Source organism: Haemorhous mexicanus, chromosome Z (assembly GCF_027477595.1).
Source record: "Haemorhous mexicanus isolate bHaeMex1 chromosome Z, bHaeMex1.pri, whole genome shotgun sequence".
In the NCBI taxonomy this organism is placed as follows: domain Eukaryota; kingdom Metazoa; phylum Chordata; class Aves; order Passeriformes; family Fringillidae; genus Haemorhous; species Haemorhous mexicanus.
In genome coordinates, this window is record NC_082381.1 from 78,531,231 (window position 1) to 78,551,744 (window position 20,514).

General features: G+C 38.6%; 1 protein-coding gene across 3 annotated transcripts in view; it reads left to right on the plus strand.

Moving 5' to 3' along the window:
* The window catches only part of PRLR (prolactin receptor), a 133,936-nt gene that overhangs the window by 82,796 nt on the left and 30,626 nt on the right, over positions 1 to 20,514 (plus strand). Inside the window, exon 1 of one of the 3 annotated variants that reach the window (XM_059836672.1) lies at positions 7,999 to 8,170. The exons of the other annotated variants lie outside the window; for them this stretch is intronic. The gene's annotated coding sequence lies outside the window, so the exon portion shown is untranslated. Of the gene's footprint in view, positions 1 to 7,998; positions 8,171 to 20,514 lie in introns of those variants that run through there. 3 annotated transcript variants of the gene reach the window in all.

Genomic DNA, 20,514 nt, shown 5'->3' on the forward strand with positions numbered 1-20,514 from the left:
GTGGGTTTTCTCTTCCTGTGTGCAGCATGATGGCATGATCAGGTCTGCCTTAGGCAGAGCTGAAAGGGGAGCAGTTCAGCAGACAAATAAGTACCTCAGATCTTTCAGAGGAGTGAATTATTGATGCTGTGGTCACTTGCTGTTTTCCACTATTGCTTTCCTTATTCCCTTCCCCAGGATAAACTTTGAGCCATTTTTCTGTTTGCTAATCTTCTGCACCTTGCTGTTTACTCATTGGTCTGGTGGTTTTAAGCTTACTTTTGGGGTTCATGTATTTTGGATATTGTTCTTTGTTACTGTCACTTTGGTCAGCTCATTGTAGGGATTCATTAACAGGCTGTAGGTAAGTAATTTACAGGCCCTGGATTGGGTTCATTTTCCTCCCATTTCTCATAATTCCTTTTTGTGCCTTACTTCACTTTGCAACCTCCATCCTTATTCTCTGTCCTTATTCATACATCAGACCAGGCTTGTATTCCTCTAGACTGGGTCATTGTGCCATTATTAAATATTTCATCATATCAGAATAACTACATGCTACTATTCTATATAAAATTATAGTTATATAGAAAAAGAGTAGCAAATAAATTTCAAAAATTAATTCTTTCACCTAAACAAGCCCTGCAGAATGTGCATATAGACCAAGAAAATTTCTAAGCCTGAGATACCTCAGTGCTGCAGATTTGCAGGGTCAGGACAGTGTGCTGCCTGTTGTCACCAATATCTGTAATGTGTTTACAGACCCACGGGACTACAGTAGAAGACAGCTATACCATTAGAGAAAAATGGAATTGAATTTGAGGTGCAATTTGATCCTAAACCACCGATGCTATGATGTAAAATATCTGTAAACACAAATAAAGAAATAGGAACCCTAACATTAAATCAATATGTGGAAACCATTTGCTCATAATTTGAACTGGCATGAATTGTCCAGTTCATTTTTCAAGTAAACTCAAGATAGCTATGGCAATTATTCAAAGTGTGGCCAGTCTTGAAAGAAAAGCATTGAAGCTGTTGTTCCCTTGGTAAACCGTTACACAAATAATTGCTCCATAGTTAACTTTTGTGAGCTACCATTCTTCAGAATGAGAAAGAGGTTGATGATTCGAAAAGAACTTTGTTAGCTTAAAATCTTGCTTGAAATGCCGTTCTAATTAGCAAATACTTAACAGTTTTGTTTTCAAGGATGATATTGAATGTGTCATTATGTGTGCAGTTTTCACATGGTTTCTTTCATAATTTGCAAGGCATTTTCTTGCATCACATTTTTGCTCATGTTTGAAGATGCATTGCTACTTATTATGCTAGAATCATTCCAATTAATGTTGGCATAAGTGGCAGTGAGATCGGGGGGATATCCTTGATCTTCTATCAAACTGTAATTTTGGTTTTCTTTAATTGTGTGAGGTTTTCAGGCATTCTGTTTCACTGTAAACCGTTAATTTGACGTTTATGGGGTTTTTATATTCTGCCCAATGAAGTAGAAAACTACTGTGTAGAAGTCAGGTGTCAGATGTGAATCTTTTGCTAATGCTAAATTCAGTGAGATTTGTTTGTATATACTGAATATGGACAATACAGAACAGCAGAGATTACTGTGTCCATGGGGTTGCTATAGAAGGTAAAATAATTAAATATTTAACTTAGATGACTGCTTACCATATTTTTATTACTGGCCATGGTTAGGGATAAGATAGTTATTTGAGAAAATGGAGTAATTTACAGAAGAAGGATGCATATGATTTTTTTTTTTTTCTGGAACATCGTAGTGTTAAGGGATTGAGTAAAAACAAAGTTCACTATTGGTAATTATCACTATTCTTTAAGTGATAATTACAAAGTTTACTTGACTTAATTGCCTGTGTTTGCCAACCACCAGTGTCATTTCTGTATCCTTCTTTCAGTGGAAAAATAATGGGCTTTCATTCACAGACACTGAAAGATTGAGCTAAAACAGAAATAAATCAAATCAAGGCTTTGCACTATACAGGGGAAAACATGAAGGCACCAATGTCTTTTGTTTTGGAATTAATTTTATTTTGTGATTCAAAGCTGGAGATCTTTTTCAGGATTCATGGAAAATTTTAGTACTGAATTTGGTATTCAGCATTAAGAGTGGACTCTGGCAATGTCATGGAAGGAGTAAATCTGTAATTTATAGAGTTTCTGAAGAAATTAAATATATGTGTTCACTGCGTATATTCCTGGTTTTTTGGTTTTTTGTTTTTATTTTTTTTTTTTTTTTTTGAGTTCTATTTAGGGTTGCCATTTTTCATTGTCACTAACACTGATTTTGACAGAAATAGTTGCTGCAGACAATTTTGAAGGCTATATACATGGTCTTACAGGCTGCCTGGGCTTCTTGCAGTATCACTTCTTAGAGTGTGTCTGAGCTCCAGCTGGTGCACCCGCTCCTCTTGTGTAAGAGTACTTCAAATCCAGTGCTTATTTTGTCACACTAATCTTAATTATAAGTAGTTTAGATAAGATCCATATTTTTCCTGGTAGTCTCATTATTAGGTATCAGTATAATCAAGCAGAAGAGATGCAGATGACTTTTTAAATAATGACCTGGAATGTCTAGAAAGACTGGCTCTATTTAGCATGCTGAAAACATGGTTAGCTCATACCAACAGTATAGCTCCTCTTTTCCCAGTTACAAAATACATTCTTTATTTAGGAGTGCTCCTGACCCAAAGAAATTTTTTATCATGTTCTTGAGATCTGCAAATCAATCACTGGGATCTGTATCATAGAATCACAGAATCCCTGAGGCTGGAAAAGACCTGCAGCATTATCAAGTCCAACCATATGTAAAAGTGTAGCAACAATAGAGCACAAATCTCCCCTCATATATCAGTCTCCTTCAGCTCTTTCTTTGGCAGCCCCAGCTGCCTCAGAAGCTGGAGACCTCCTTCCCTCTACACAGCATTAACAGCAGGAGCTGCAGGAGGGATTTAATCTCTTCCCACCTGCTGAGCCTCTGTTCCCTGCCTTTGCTGCAGCTTTTCCTCCCACATGTACAACCTGTAACACAGTGGAATAAAATCAATATTTGGGATCTAAAGTTGGCAGCATTTTTGGACAAGTGGAAACAAACCTAATTAATATCTCTTCCTCTTCAGGACTGTATAAGATATGCTTTATCAGGCAACAAAAGCTCTTTGTTTCATCATTCATTATATATGATGAAGTAATTGTTATAGGAAGTAGCTGTTACTTTAATTGAAGCTCAGTTACCTATTTCTGTGTGTTGGTATATAGATAAATATATCTTCATCTAAGATCAGAGATCCTGATCTTGCATCACAGCAATCTTAATAAGAATTTTAGATAAGATCCATTTTTTTCCTGGTAGTCTCATTAATAAGAGTATCAGCATATTCAAGCAGAATAGATGATAGCTTTTTGAATAATGACCTGGAATGTCTAGAATCATGCATATCATATGTATGTTCATATCAGTGCATACATATTGGGTGAGTCCTATTTCATCTCTTATTTATAGTCCTCTTTAAATAAAACTGTGGTTAGCAGGACCCTGGTATTTCCAAGGATTTTAGGAAGGTGGGGCTTCCAGTGACTTGAGTACTTTGTCTCTAATGATGCCACCTTTATTTGAAAGTAACCTTTTTTTTTCTCTTAGCAGTTTGCCCATGTTTTTGTTCATATTTTCTGTGTGCCAGCTCTCTGTAGGAAAGAAGAATGTTTGAAATTTCACATGTCATGGTAATAAAAATGAAATGTGTTATGAAATATCAAGTTTGTTTGTTCTTAGGTATTTTATGTAGTTTCATGGTCACCTGTTTGCAAACATTAAGATTCAGAGCTGAAAGAGTTCCTGCACTGAGACAGTATTCTGCATAATCTTCAGTGATTTTTTGAGGAAAAAATAGACTAAACTGAATGGATCAATGCATTTGTGATCTAATCCCATATTGGTTGCATAAAACCTAAAGCAAATATTTTGAAAATTTAAAAACAACAACAATTATTGTGTCTACATGTAATATTTTAGAACATTTTTCAGCTCTGTGCTTTAGGAGACAGTCTTCTTTTCTGTTGTGCAAAGGTCTGAAGTTTGCTTCTACAGCACAGAATTCTCTGCTGCTGAGATTTACTTTTTCATGTTATTTTTTATCAACCTCAGCTCTTAGTGTCAAGTATACTTTTCTATCTACATCTGCCTTCTACATGTCTTTTCTTGCTGCTTTCTCTCATAGCTTCCTTAATTTGATCTGCTGTTTTGCTTTCAGAATTGTGTTTGTTTACAGGACCTGTTTGAGCCAGTAAGGCATTGGAATAACCAAGACAAGCTGGTGGTTTTTTCTCATTCTTACCTCTTTGATGCACATTATCCAGTGATGGAGCAGGGCTGCTTGCTGTCCTATAAAGCAGCTAGGATTGGTGGGACCAGGCAGATGAATGCTTTGTGGTTCTTTACAGTCACAGAGTGAAAGAAAATACTTTCTTTAATACCTCATGGCCGCAGAATTTATTGCAAATTTGCTTTACACTGCTGATGTACGTATATCTGAGGGCTTCCTTTCCTGGATGTGTAAATCATTAACTGAAGTCTGTGTGTGGTCAGTAGTCAGCTTATGGTTTAAGTAAATAGTGCTTATTTTATCTAGGGCATGTGGATACAGCAAAGCATAAAACTGTTGAAGGTTTGAATTCAGCAATGCCTCCTCTAGTTGCAAAAATGACACCTGGAATTTTATATTTTATGCACACAGTAATGGTTCAAAATATAAAGACTCCTTTTCCCTACAGAAGAATCCAGCTACTGATAACAGCTCCTGCATGCAGTCTGCTTAAACTAAGCTTCTGTTTCTGCTTCCTCCTCTTCTTCTGCAGTCAGTGCACTCAGGCTCTTTATTTCTTTGAAGAGCATTTAAGCACCTTGTCCTCACCCTTGAGGGCTGTTCAGCCCCACTGCAGTTACCCACAAACCCCATCCCTAACCTGTGGCTCTGCTCTTTTGTGCTATCCTGTGTCAAGATCATTGTTACTGTTCTTTCCATCAAATACATTTGGGTCAACATAAACTTTGTCTTTCACTTCTTTCCACAGCATAAGAAATATTTAAGGGACAATACTTCATCTCACTGGGACAGGCAGTGAAGGCTAAAATTTATAATCTGAGATTGCGATATTCAGGTTTATTTCATTTGTAGTGGTTTTTGTGAAAAACTCAGTGTCATCGTTATTGGCTTCCAACAATACTTTCATCAACAGTTATTTCTTCTACAAGTTCTTCCAAACTCCTTCTTAGTTTGTGATTTTCTACTTGGTCCTTCTTGGATATAAGGTGTTAGCTAGAGGAACGCATCTCAACCTGAAGTTTGAAAAATAAAGTGTAAAAATGCAACCATTATACAAATTATTTTTGTTAGCATCTCATTTAAGAATAGTATGGTGCACAAAAACAGCTTGCATGATCCTTAAAAACCTAACTGTACATCATCCTAAAAACAGACTGCAAAAGGTGGTAATTTTTTTTTTTTAATCAAAGGTTATGTTTTTACTTCTTCTTTCTTTTTTTAAACAGGAAAAAATGCATACAGTATTAAAATTAAAAAATACATATAGTCATAAAAGCTGGGATAAGTGAAATAACTTTCCAAGTTTTATTTTAGCTTTATTCAGTGTATTTCACTCGCTATGCCATCACAGAAGATGGAAATAATGGTAATTTCTGTACAGGTGATGAAGTGTGAGAGAAGCTGTGATGCTTATATGAAATTTGGCAGGGAAAATTGTAAGCTGTATTGACTTTTTTTATTTTTGTATTGGAATTACCTCAGTGGAGTTGAAATCAGCTGTTTACTAAAAGAGATATACATTTTCTCCACTTATTTGTATAAAAAGTTCTTTATTTATCTGAATAAGAGCATGCATCTGAAAAATTAGACCAGCTGATGCAATACATGCCTTTTCAGAAGATACAGTGTAGGAAAATGCTGCCAGAGAATGGAAAGAGTAAGTACATAGTTACTGACATTCAAAAATAGGGAAGGTAAATATTTTAAGAGAGGAATCCCAGGAGATCTTATTGGTCTGTTTATTGTGATGAGGGGATACTCTAAGAATTGGCATTCAGGTTTTCATTTCAGTTGTTTCTACACAAAATAGGGAGATTAATATTTTTATCTTCAAACCAGTTTAATCACTAAAGATACTCTGGAGCGCTGCTGCATTATAATATTAGAAATTTTCTAAGCCTATTTCCAGAGTTACTGCATATAAAGCATGGTTTTATTTTAAAATAAAGATCTTACTTTTCCCATGTTCTAGAATGCATTCTGAGAGTGGAAATTATTTAGTGTTTCCCAAGTATTCACAAGGTACTTATATATTCATGTTGTGTGAGGAAGAAGGCATTGCACTCCCATACAAGGTTATGCCTTGCAAAACCAAAAAAAAAAAAAAAAAGAAAAAAAAGTGGGAAAGTATATGAGAATTTCAAAGCCTTGATGTATTTTCTGTTGCTGAGTAAAGGCAAGGTGGTGTCTTTTCTCTACACACCAACCTTGATTGTATCCATCCTTGAGGAAGTAGCATCAGCCTCTTGCCACCATGAAGAGAATTACGGATGTGCTCACAGCGCCTTGGGGAGATATCTCCAGCCTTAGGGGCTAAGAACAATGGACTGGTAATTTGTTATTGATATAACTGCATTCATTTCAGTAGCTGAAAAGCTGAACAGTTGTTTTCAGTGATGTTATTGAACAGGCAAACAGTCTCTTTCTAACAGGCCAGGAGGCCGTGTGGCACCTCCTCTAACAGGAGACACTGACATTAACAGAACGCACTAGAGCTGGGAACACGCAGCCCTCATAAAAATGACAGAGAAAAATGCATTGCCACCTATGCTAATCTTTTTCATCTGTAATGACAGCTGCATCAGGCCAAGCTCTTTCTAGCCTTGCTGATTTCAGAATTACTTTTTCCCCAGGCACAAAATGTTCTTGAACTATTTCTTCTGCACACAAAGTTTGAATAGGTTTTGTTTTAACAGTGGATTGTTGTAGTTTTTCGCTGTTTGTTCTTGTGCAGTTTTTGGAATGTTCATCCCAAGCTGGCTAGGGAGGGCTGATAATATTACACCAGTCAAAATGTGTAATCCTTTCCTGAGCCTGTAACAAAAGGCTGTTTCACTATAAGCCATTTGCCCTGAGTGTGTGAGAGCCCACAGACTGGCTCACAGTCTTTGCTGAACCCCTGGTACTGTCTTTCCTCCCTACTGAGACAACGTAGTTTATTTGCAACAAAGTGGATTTCTAACTGCATGCATGCACAGAGGGAAGTCAAAATACCCGGTGTAACATGGTAAATAATTCAGTGTCAATATATGACCTGGTAATTGTCTCACACATAAGTATTTTTTAGTGTTTTGGTGGGGTTTTGGATCTGTTTGCTGTCCTAGCTGACAGCTCTATGGAAGTTGATTAATTTTTTTTTTATTTAATAGCACTTACTCCAGAAAAATTAAACAAAATTGTCACTTCAAGTTAGGACTGTTTTGAAGAAACAGCAGTAGCTCATTAGAATTCATTTTCATGGTCTGTTTCAATTTTGTTTCCTTTTATAGAAATGTAGACATTCATATTAGGTTGGTGCTGCCATACCCTTTTTCATGTAGGTCAAGTGCTTTTTTCTTTTTTTCCTAGACTGTTCACACTTAGCCAAATGTGACTGAAGGAACTGTCCTTTTCATTTCACACTCTTCATTTGCTTCCAAGATGGAGAAAGGGCAACAAACATCATAGAATTAATATGCGATTACTGCATCAGAAAGACAGCCTAAAATTCAGAAAAGTGCTCCAGGAAAGTAAAGGGCTTGGATTACAACCAGACAGTGACAATGGGATGGTAGAGCTACAAACAGAAAGGAAAAATACAGGCCTCCATTTGGATGGCAGTGTGCCAGTCAGGAACTGCAGAGAAGTCACTGGGAGGATGAGGGCAGGCTCTGCATGGTAGGCAACAGACAGGAGGCATGTTTTGGAACAAGAAAGGTTCTCACTGAGTATCTGGTACTGCTCATTCACCCTAAGGAGAGTCAGGCAGTGGAGCATGCTGCCTCAGATGCAGTACCCATCCTTTGAGATTTTCCTGCTGTGAATAGATAAATCCAGAGCACCATGTTCTGGTCTCCTGGGTAAGTGCCTTCGGCAGAGGATGGATTAGAGATATTTCTGCTTGAATTATTCTTTTAGTTCTGTGGGTTTGAGCTGTTCTGCTAAACCCTAGTAAGTCCCACAAAATTTAGGTGGCACTGCTGGGTCTTTCTGCTTTTGTTTTCAATTTTTAGTGCATTTTTTTACAATCTGCTTCCATACAAACAGAGTCTATTTCTGTACTCAGCATTTCCTGAATTAAATGATTCCTGTGTGCATGCCCCACACAATTACCTCTGCTTTTTTAATCCTTCATTAGCAGGGCTCTCAGTAAGAAGTAGCTTGTACTTAGCTGATCTTTTCAGTCTTGGCAAGAAGATTTACGTGTCATATCTGAGTGTAATTCAACACATGCAGGAGAAAATATGGATGTCACACTTCTTAATCTTGCAGGTTTGTTTACTCAAACATTTAAGCTGGAAATGTTCACAGTATTTCATGGAGTTCTAAACAAACATGTACTTGGTTTTCCACATTCCTCATTAAACAGCTGTTGTAAATCTAGAGTTAAGGTCACCGAGATTTTTTGGCTTTCTTACCTGTGTTCAGACAAACAATATCGATTGCTCTTCAAGAATATTTTTAGAACATGTTTTTAGGACATTTCTTTTGGAAAGAAAGTTAAACAAATACATGCTTCTGCAAGTCTAATTTGATAAACAGAAATAGTTGGCTAATTTCAGGATGGCAACACCACAAGTCCTTATATGCAGACTTTCAATGTTTAATATGAAACTTGTGAAATATCAATTAATTGCCAAGTATTTGATTTCTCTCTTAAAAAAATTACAAATGTAACTAATTTGGTCCTTTTTCCCCTACCACAGTCTTTTCTTTCTCAGCCTCCCTTCCCTTCTGCATGCTCACATGTACAGACACACACAACAGGAGACAGTTTTCCTTTTACCTTTGTCTTCCACAATTCTGCTACAGCATGTCCTCTCTTCTTTCTCTGCAGAAGCCTTTTCTTGATCCTCTTTCATTCTCCCTCCACGCTGTATTCTGCATCCATCTGAATAGACAACTCCATCTGTCTTCTCTGTAGTGACTGCCAAAGAATCTACAACTCCAGACCTTTCCTTCTGACTTTTGTCCAAGCAAAACTACTGGCCTGTCTCTTTGACGTTTCTTTGTGAATTTGTCACCAGCAGAGCAAGCTAGGCAAGGCCCAAAGGCAGTTCCTAATCACTCACGTGAACCTCTTTGTTTTCCATGTTCTTCCTTAACTTCTGTAGCAGTCTCAACCACCCTGCCAAGTAAATAGCAAGTAATTTCTCATGTCTAATTCAGATCCAGTGTATCTTGCATATTCTTTTGCAATTCTAAAGTATTGTGTTTTCTTCCCTCAGATCTTTTAATATATTTTACATTAAGCTGCCACTAAAATAAAGAGAAAATTTGGGCAAGAATCAAGCAAACCTCATTCATTCCCATCCAAGTACCTTAAAGTTGAACCTATAGTTAGACTCTGTCCTGGTTATACTTTTTTTCTGTCACTTTAACTCTTGTATTCTAAGCCAGAATGAAAAAAGAGGACTAGAAAACAATTCTAGCATAGATTAGTACACTCCATAAGAAATAAGATATTTGGGATTAATTTTCCTAGAATAGGATGATAATTTAACCTATGCCTCCTGGTTTCTAGGCAAATGATCAAACAAGTCCATTCTTATCCAAGTCAGACAATAATTTGTTGTCCACATGTTTTTTAAAAGCCTGTGCCCTCTTTCCTCAGGTGGCACTCCAGAAAAAGAGAACTGCATGACCAGAATGAACAGAAACACTGTTACAGACTTACCATAAAAAATAAAATAAAACTTAAAATAATTATTGGATATTTGGAACATGAAACTGCTATTAGTTTACTAGGGACGTGAGGTTAACTGATCTCACAACCTGTAGGCCCATTCCTTTAAATATTTTTTAGTACTATTGTCTAGTATAAATCTTCTGTAAAAGTAGATAAAGTTCCCAAAGCTAATACAAATAATTTTTTTTCCAAAAAATTGTTAAATGAACAGAACAAAGATCTCTAATTAGTATTTCTGCTGATGTGAAAGGAAAATTGTGCAGAATTTATTTAACATGAGGTTCCTTTTGGCAGAAACCTGTTAGACTGTCAGCATATGTATGCTGGCCATTCAAGCCAACTTGTGTAGAAACAACCTATTGACATAGGTTTATCTCCAGCCCAGCCATAGCCTTTCAGTCTCCTGGTATAATAGAGGATATCAGGAACAAGGAAGCTAGTGTTAAAGTGGTAAGGTGAAATAACTTCTTAGAAAATCAAGCTTTTTTAGTTCCACTGCATGGAAAAACATGTTTTTTCTTCCAGGCTGGTCTCAGCTTTAATCTTGTGTTATTGACGCATTTCAGAGCTTAACTTCTGTTGAGTCAGTATTGCAAAATTGTAACTAAGAGAGCTTTTGTTCTCACAAAATTACAGACTTACTGTATTCAAGGGCACAAAGTGTTATCAGTGGCCAAGATGTATTCATTGCAGCTGAGGGTGTAGGGGATAAGCAATGTCCCAAGCCGCTCATCATACTCTGACACCATCAACAAAGGTTAATACCACTGTGTAGAATGGAATTATTTGAAAACAATTTTGTTTCCTACCAGCTGTCTGTGATTCAAACCTCATCTCCTGGCTTGAGAAGAGGGAGGGTACATTAATCATTACAACAACCAGGATGAGTATTTTCTTCCTCTATGCTGCCATTATAGAGCTGGCAAAGAACCCATTTCTTCAACTCACAATGTCCTTAGTCAGTGTATTGGTTTTGTGTGAGAAGTGTTTCATAGCAGGGGCTGACAGGTGGGAATACATCTTCTGTGAGAAGCAGGCAGAAGCTTCTCCCACATCCAACAGTGCTAATGCTGGACAGATCCAAGATGGAATCACCACTGGCCAAGGCTGAGCCCACCAGCGACAGTGGCAGCACTTTTGGGATGAAAACTGCTGCAGACAGGGAGTGAGGGAGAGAGGAGAGGAGTGGGAATGTGTGAGAGGAACAGCTCTGCAGGAGCTGAAGGAGGAGGGGCAGGAGCTGCTCCAGGAGCCAGAGCAGAGATTCCCCTGCAGCCCCTGGTGCAGCCCTTGGTGAGGCAGCTGTGCCCCTGCAGCACAGGGAGGTCCAGGGGGGAGCAGAGATCACCTGCAGCCCCTGGAGGAGCCACACTGGAGCAGGTGGGTGTGCCTGAAGGAGGCTGTGACCCCGTGGGAAGCCTGTGCTGGAGCGGGCTCCTGGCAGGACCTGTGGCCTGTGGAGAGAGCAGCCCAAATGGGGCAGGTTCCCTGGCAGGACCTGTGACCCCACTGTGGGCCCACAGTGGAGCAGCCTGTTCCTGAGGGACTGCACCCTGGGGAGGAGACCTGTGCTGAAGCAGCTCATGAAGAACTGCAGCCCATGGGAAACAGTCCTGTTGAGTAGAAGCATGTGAAGGACTGTTTCCCATGGGAGAGATCCCGTAGAAGAAGGGGAAGAAGGTGAGGAGTCTTTCCTGTGTGATAAACTGACCACAACTCCCACTCCCTATCCACCTAACCCGGTGGGGAGGAAGAGGGCAGGAAGGAGAGAAATTGAGAGTGAAGCTGAACCTGGGGAGAAGGGAGGGGCTGGGGTAAAGTGCTTTAGGCTTTGCTCTTATTTCTCATTATCTTGCTCTGAATTGATTAGTAATATATGAAACAAATTTCCCAAAGTTGAATCTGTTTCGCCTGTGGGAGCAGTTGGTAAGGGATGTCTTCCTGACTTACCTGGACCCAGGAGCCTTTCCTTGTGTTTTCTCTCCCCTGAGCAGTCGACAGAGCAGGGGAGTGACAGAGCAGCTTTGGTGGGCACCTGGCATCTAGGTAGGGCCAACCACCCACAGTCAGGTGCTCCATTCGGATGTCATAATCTAGTACTCTTTTGATCATAAAAGTAGGGACCTTGGCTAGGTTTTAGTGTCAAATATAATTGGGTAACTTAAGCTGCAGGAAAAACAGACCTGCATATTTTGGAGATGCTATAAAGGACAAAGACTCATGTTCTTCAGGAATAATATGTGTGCTGTCAGTCTAGGATTTTTATAAAATTATTATCATTAAGACGTTCTGGGATATAGTTTCATTGCAATCAGTGAAAATGACACTCAAATAGAAATGCCAAGCATGTAGCTCTCGTTAGGGGTTACCAACCTGAATGCTAATGGAGGCAGAGAAAAAAATACTAAGAAATGACAAAGCTTTTATTTTCCGTGCAGTTAGCCAAACAGAAACCAGTGAACTTTGTGAAGAATGACAGTTTGTTCCCAGGTTGAGAATTTATGTGACTTACTTAATGGTTTGGCTGTAAAGTCAAAAATAAAGTGGTTTGTTAAGGAATTCAGTCATTGGCTGATGCCTTTGTTAGGAGCAGATTTCCTCTAAAAAAGGAATCAGATTTTGACTAATGGAAAAAGATAATATAAAATAAAATAGGAGATTCAGGATTAGAACCAGAATTTTCTGATCCTCTGTGCCAGTTCTTATACATGTACACCAGTGGAAAATGAGCATTGCAGAGCTCTAAAGCAGAGTTCTTCTCAGAGCTAGCCTCATTATCTCTCCCTTTCTTACTCGATGGAATTAGTTGTATATTTCAGCTTTTCAAGTGTTGTCCTGAAGGGTTTGACAGCCTCAGACTAAAGCACCTGATATTCTATCTGGAGCTCCCTAGTAGAAAAAAACATGGGCATACCACAGTAAGTCCAGAAAAGGATGTCTAAGATAATAAAGAAATGGAATCATTCTACTAGGAAAACAGAACTTTGGGGAGAAATTCATCAATAGGTGAATGGGGAAGTAAAGTAGATTAAGCCAGACTCTTCCCAGTTGCATCCAGGGAAAGGACAAGAAATAGCATGAACAGTTGTACAGGAAAATGCACTTAAATACAAGAAAAAACTTAACTACCATGAGGGCAGTCAAACAGGGGCAAGGTTGGTCCAGAGAGATTGTGGAATTTCTGTCCTTGGAGATAGTCAATGCCCAACTGGACATGTGTCCTGGTTTAGGGCAAATTTGGGAGAAAACCTCCAAAAGGGGGTCCCTCCAGAAAGCAAACCCACACGGCCCCTCCCCCCAACTGGTTTGGGAAGGATTCCTTGGAGGAAAGTGGAAAGAACCTGTTTATTTAACAGGCACAGCACCCCCCAGCACACAAAATGAACAATACCAGATGAGAACATTCTTTGTCACTCTGAAAAAGATGACAAATTCAGAAAGTCTCTCCTGGGGGTGGTAGCTCTGTTATCAGTCCCTCCGGCGCTGGGGCAGCTGCTGCAGCCACAAGGTGCAAACTCTCGGTGTTTCCCAGGTCCCAGTCTGGAGCAGGTTTGAGTAGGTCCAAAAAGGAAAGGAGAAACAGTCCAGGAATAATCTGGACTGTTTAGCTAAATAACTAATGAGCAGACATTCTTCAGGGTCTTCTAGCTTCATCCATTGTGTGATTCCTTGAAATGTTTGCTAAAATTTCTGCCACTTGGATTTTTTTAGTTACTTACAACAAAATCACTACTACCAATAATTCATCTCTGAATAATCCTTTAATCTGAAGTCCTCAAAGTATCTTGGAAACATTAATTTCAATCAACTTGGAAACTGTAAGTGTAGTTTAAAAGACACACATCTCAGTGAGATGCCCACCATTTTGTAGATGAACAAGATGTCAGAGACTCAGCTATTGGAAGGGATGGGAGTTAAACCCTGGAGCTGAGTTCTAATTCTCCCTCTTCATCAGGAGAACATACACAGGCTTTCTGATAATCCCTTCTGTCTTCTCAAACTCTAGGATAGTATCTGGAAGATTTGGTATTTACCATGATGGTCTGCTCTCAGTTTTTTCCTCTCCTTTTATGTTGAGCTTTGTGTTCCAAAACTTGAACTTCCGCAGTGGAAACTACAAATGATGCCAGGTCTTATACAGCACCAGCAGTACATGTCTAAACTGAGACTCTAGTTTCAAAGGTTTTGAACTAGTGAAGGTTCCTACCAGTTTCAGTGCAGACTACGAGGAGGATTGCATCTCATTTTAGTATTTGCTGTCTGTGTTTCTGCAGCTGGTTTTTAACATAGTTACTGATATTATTGATGTAGCAGTGCATTCTGCTGGTAGTTTACATCTTCATTTGATGCATTTACTCCATAATCTGTATTATTTGCCCTGTCATGGTACTAAAAGAACAAATTATTTCTGTGGATGCCATGGGACAGGGAGAGAGAAACGGCAAGCGTTTCTCACAGTGGCTTGTGAGAAATTTTAGGGAGTTGGAAAGAGTTGATAACCTGCTGACTATAAACAATTTGCAGGTGCTGTTTTTCTACCTTGTTTTTCTGTTCCTCTCAAGGACAGTGCGTGAGAAAGATGTTTCTGTTAGCCAATAGAATAGAATCTGTCGTACCACTCTATAAAAACCGCGCGGTTTTTTTGAATAAAGTGCTTCTTCACCTTTGCTACGATCCTGCCTCTCGTCTGTTCCTGCCCTGACCCCGGCGCACGAGTGACATATTTCCCATCCCTTTTAGTTTCTGCTAAAGAATTGATTGTAGATATTTAACGCACTAAGTGGCAAAAATGCATGAATTCGGTAACATACAAGTGATTTCATGTTAAAGTGTATACTAGTGAATTTAATTCCATAGCAGAAGAGGCTCTGAGAGCCTGCTACTAAGTCTTCAGATCGCTGAAGAATAAAGGGTTAGACTTTTTTTAGCAGTATGGTTGTTACTGTGTACTTGTTGACTTGGAGATTTTCTGGTTTTCTATTCTGTTGTATGCACATAATTGTGTAACACTTCTAGGTATACACAGGTTAAAAAGGTAAGGACTCTTGGTCAAGTTAGAGGTTTTGAGACCTAAAAAAGAGTCCATGACCCTTTCCTTTTGTATTCATCCATGCATGCATCAGTGTTTGCAAGCAAGCGTTTCATCTTTCAAGGAATGAATTTTGTTTATGTGATTAAAGAACTGATCAGTAAGAGTTGGAAACAAATAGTGGAGCAGATTTTTTAATCCAGGCTGCATCAACAACTTGCAGAACCACTGTTCTTTTTCACCTCTGGAGGAGGAATGTTACAGAAATCTCTATTAAAAGCACTGTCCCCTTGATTTCTTTTTCACATCGAACACTAAATGGGCTGTAAGCAGTAGCTAAATGTTGCTGTGTTTATTTAACTTTCCAAAGCTGGGGTCTGTCTCTTATCTGGATAGAGTAACATATTATTCTGACTGCACTGACAGCTTCCTCAAATGGAAGCAACATATCCATGCACAGGACTGTATGTGTGAGTGCTGAGTGTTCAGATCTGTATGCCTGTGGCTGACTCTCAATATGCATGATTTTGGGTGTCTGTGCATCCAGGGGAGCTCACACTGTGGTCCAGAGTAGAGAATTGAGGTAGTCTGTAGGCTTCTGAACCGGTTCAAGAACAGCACAGAGGTGGCTGTTGAACTGAAAATATTCTTATTGTATTTGTTACTCAGCAGCCTTTATCTGTGAAGAATAATTGATCTGTATTGTTGAACAGTTCATAACTTTTGTATCAATCAACATACTATATAGAACATAGCTATGCAGATGTTTAAATGCAGATGGGACTCTGAAAGTGAAATAAAAATCAGCTTTAAGTAAACTGAGTTTAAAAAGCAGAAAAATCATATTTACAACCCAATGGAATTTCATTACTCATTTGGTCTACTTACTTTTAAAATGTATGTTCACATCTAAAGATTTCAAAATGCCTCAATTACCCATCCATACTGTCTGCAACAGATTTGCCCTCTTAAGGTTCTGTGGCTATTTGTGTCTTGAAAGACCATCTTGAGCTAACCTCAAAACCTGTTCATCCAGACAGCAACTTTGCAAACTGAGCTCCCTACTCTCTCATCTGCACCTGGGACAAAACTCTGTAGGGCACAAGGAAAATTGCCTCTTCTATGCACTTTCATGGCTGGTTCTTAGAGCCTTAGTGTTTTCTGTGAGCTCAAGTTCAGAGAAGAGCAACTGAGTCAGTGAAAGGTGTAGAGAGAATCCTGTGAGGAGTGTCTGAGGGAGCTAGGGATGATTATGCTGGAGAAAAGGAGGCTCGAGCAGGGCCTTATCACTCTCTGCAACTCCCCGAAAGGTGAGTGTAGCCAGGTGAGGGTCAGCCTCTCCTCCCAGGCAGCAGGTGACAGGACAAGGTGAAATTGTCTCAAGCTGTGCCGGTGGAGGGCCAGGGGGGACATTAGGGAGAATTTATTCATGGGAAGAGTTGTCAAGTTCTGGAATGGGCTCTCCAGGGAGGTGCTGAAGTTGCTCAAGAAATGACTGGATGTGGCACTCTGTGCTATGGTCTGGTTGACAAGGTGGAGATCAGTCTCAGGTGAGACTTGATGATCTCAGAGTTCTTCTCTGAGCTGCTTCACGTTTGTTTTGTTCTGAGTGCTTGTGTTCATCACCCAAGACTGCTTTATTGACAACCTTGTCAGAGGTGTAATCATCTGCCAGAAGCCCAGATTTCAAGGGGAAGGAGACATTAAGGAAGATAGAAACCTGAACAGTTTTGGCTCAAGGTTTCTATCATGCCCAGTTAAAAAAAAAAAAAAAAATCTGAATTTAATTTGAAAGTCTGGTGCCAGGATTTTAACAGTGTCAGATCATATATTTAATATACTGTCAGTTGGGCAAGTCAAAGATTAAACTAAAATAGGAATTTAAAACATGACTGTGCTAGTCTCCCATGATTTTTTCTCTTTAAATTATATAAAATATGCTGTGACCTAGGGCATGAAGCCAGGCATACTCAGACATATAAACATGAAGGCATCACTGAAAAAATAACTTGAAAAGATGCAGGTAACAGTAATGACTAAAGGGTTCAATAGAACCAAGTTTCAATAGAAATTACTTTTATATCAATGGAAAAGGTCATCCTTTATGCAAGCAAGTATTTAAAAGTCTTACTGTTATTACCTAAAGTAATACCGAAAGTTACAGCATTTTTCCTCCTGCCATTTCATAAATGTCAGCATAAGGTTTTTATTCCAGGGATTGTGGAAGAAATATAGTAGATTACACAGAAAATGAATGTTTTTATCCTTTGAATATGATTGGGTAACTGGGTGCCTGCAAAAAACCTAAAAATTTAAGTTGATTGTGTTGGGATATGAAACAAAATGGGTTGATGGTAATTACAGAGGCTGATAATTGATTTCTAGTGATCTAGATTACCATGCTTCAAGTTATATCAATTCTTCCTAAAATTTCCTAGTTTGCTGCAATGTACCATTAAGTCCACACTGCAGAAGCCAAGCATTAATGTTTCTGACACTTATGCCTCTTCTTTGATTCCTTGTAGATATTAAATACTTCTAAAGTAAATATCGTTGCTATTTCAGACTGATGAACTTCAGTTTTGGTTGGGGGCAGGGGGCATTATGATTTTGTGAGATAGCCTTCATAGGATTAAAAGATGGAGAACTGATATTTCAGATGCTTGGGCATAAAAAAATTTAATCTTTCTCTACCTGCAGGTATTGAAACTTTTAAATTTTGGTTTCAGTTTCTTTTAGGTAAAAATCAGATGCTTTTTCTTGCAATTAGTTCTGAAAGGATCACACTTTCCACCTTCCCCTCTGGCCACTAAGTTGAATGTGGATTTATAATCTTGAAGAAGCATGCCATTTCAAAGACAGAGGACACCAGCATTAAGTCCAGTGTTCCAAGGTTAAGTTATACACAGTGTAATGAGGCTTACAAAACTTGGTAATTACTGTACACACCATAGATCCAATCTGAGACTTTGTACAAATAAGAAATTTCACAGCCACTGAAGCTGTACAATACTCAGTGAATCAAGAGTATTTGCTGAAAAACAAGTGCAGCCTGGTGCATTGATACATGCTCTCGCCAAAATTTCTTGATTTTATTCTTTTTTTACCAAATAGCAGAACATACTAGAGAAAAGTGTTAAAATAGATTTTGGTCTAGTGTAGAATATATTTTTTATCCTTGAAATATTTTCTTCTCCAAATGGTTAAGTGGCTGTTTCTTTATTATTTAACCATGTGTGCAAACTCCAGAGAGGAGCAGGGCAAACTGGTACATTCATGTTAATCTAGTTGGGCACAGTTTTGATACAGCAAAGGTAAGAGAGAAGCATTTTATTGTTTAAAACTAAACGCTATCCATGCTCTGAAACCTAATATCCCATAGATAATTGATCTGTTTGTGAAGGTAGTTTTTGCATTTGCTGCACCATGAAACTTCCTCTTTCTTTGCAACATTAGTTTCTTCAAATAGATTCTTGAACATTTTAGAAATGCAGATACCATCATTCATCAATAGGAGGCAGTGCTGTCACTGTAGTTCCTAAGGAGCTGAGCAAACGAGTTAATGAGTGAATTGGTTAATGAATGAATTCATTAATGAATTTACCTTTAACCTCCGGAGATTGCAATGTTAGTCATTATTCAGTAAACAAGTGCGTGAAAACCTCACAGTCTGCAACCTCAGGGTCATTCCTTATACTTCAAAACAAAGGAAGAATCTAAACCACAATTCACCATAGCTGAGAATCTCCAAAATCTTAGCATCCTGAGTTGAAGATGGGGAGTAGAGCAGGTTAGTGCTTTACTTCACTCAGTTTATAGATTCATCGTGAAGAAATTGTAAGGGGAATTTGTACTCCTGATCAAAGGGTGAATTCAATTCCCTCTGAATGCACATTCAGCTTTTAGAAATGTCACTATTCTTCCACTGTTAAACTTTTTATTTTTCCTGGAAGATGACAATCTATATAGAACTTAACAGGGTTGTGAAAGAGCAGTATTGATACTATCACTGGTTTAGCATGTAGAAGAGTTCACAGTAGCTCAAACATTTGATTTTCTGTATAAAGACTCTCCTCATGAGGACATTGTATGTTTTCTACTGACATTAGAGATAAATGCCATCTATCTGAATGCCATCTCTATACCTGTAGAGAATAATCTGTTTATAAAATGTGTTAGACACAACTCTACTCAGGTGTTAGGTATCTGAGTAGATTCATAAAATTACACCAAGGTTAGATTTAGGCATGATGAAGATACCTCTCTGCATAGCCACATATTTCAGTATTAAAGGGTTGGTAAAATGCTTTTAAGAGTGCCGAAAGATTATTATCTTAAGCTTCACTGAAGGCTGAATGTGTACTAGTATTGTGTTCCAATTATTGTCAGCAATTTCTCTCAAATAATTGGTTTTAGATTTACCAGGATAACATTTTTTCATTCCTTTGGTTAACCAATGTGCTACTTACCTGTACATGGCATCAGTGGTGGCCTTTAGCATGCAACCACAAAGCTCTTTTACCAACAAGTTTGAAGCTTGGGGAATATGTTTGAGATATGTTCATGCTCACAAATAATAGAACATTGAGGGTTTTTATCAGTTTGATTGGAGTAGTAATTTTTGGTAATTGCGTTCTTTTACACAATAGCTATACAGTCACTTAAACACTTCATGTGTAAGTATACAGAAAAATACAAAAAGTCTCAGAAAAACACAAAGAAACAGTTACTTTTGCAACCTCATACTGAGGACCTTCTGAAAAAGAGAACTCTGAAACAGAAAACAATTGTTATTCTCTGCTCCCACTGTTAATACTGTCAATTGCTAAGCATATTTGTGATTGAAGAAGAAAATTCACTCCCCTGCAGCCGGGTTCTTTCTTTTAGAGTCTTATCACGGTCATAAAGCTTTGAAGAGAGACTCCAGACCCAGACTCAGCCAAAATGGGCTGTTCCGCTACGAGGGAATAAAGAGACTGCTCTGTAGCCATGGTCACAGCTTTTTTTCAGCATTGCCCCACTGATGCTTGCAGGTACTAGTATGCAGGAAATGCTTCTCCTCCATCCAGCCCCACAGCCTGGGTTCACCAAGAAAAGGCTGCTGGGGCTCCATCCAGTGGATGGAGCTTTGCAACTTTGTATGGGATCATGGAATACATTCAAAATTACAGGTTCATCTGACCTTCTTGCCTGGTCCCAGCATATTATTTCTTCTTTCCCACTTCTGTTTTATTCCCCATTGTCTTATTCCCACTAACCTCTCTTGTGGACACTTATGTCCTTTGCTGTGTTCCCTTTACTAGCCAAAGTCATGTTCCTTTGTTTTTGCTAAAGTTTTCCTAATTTTTTTCTCTGCATAAAACCTCCTCACCTCTACACCAGCATTTTCCCCCAGAAATGTCAAAATAGCAAGATTTTCATGCCATTGCATTACTCATTGGAATTCGGTGTACAATTAAAAATTATCAGGAATTTTTCATGATAAC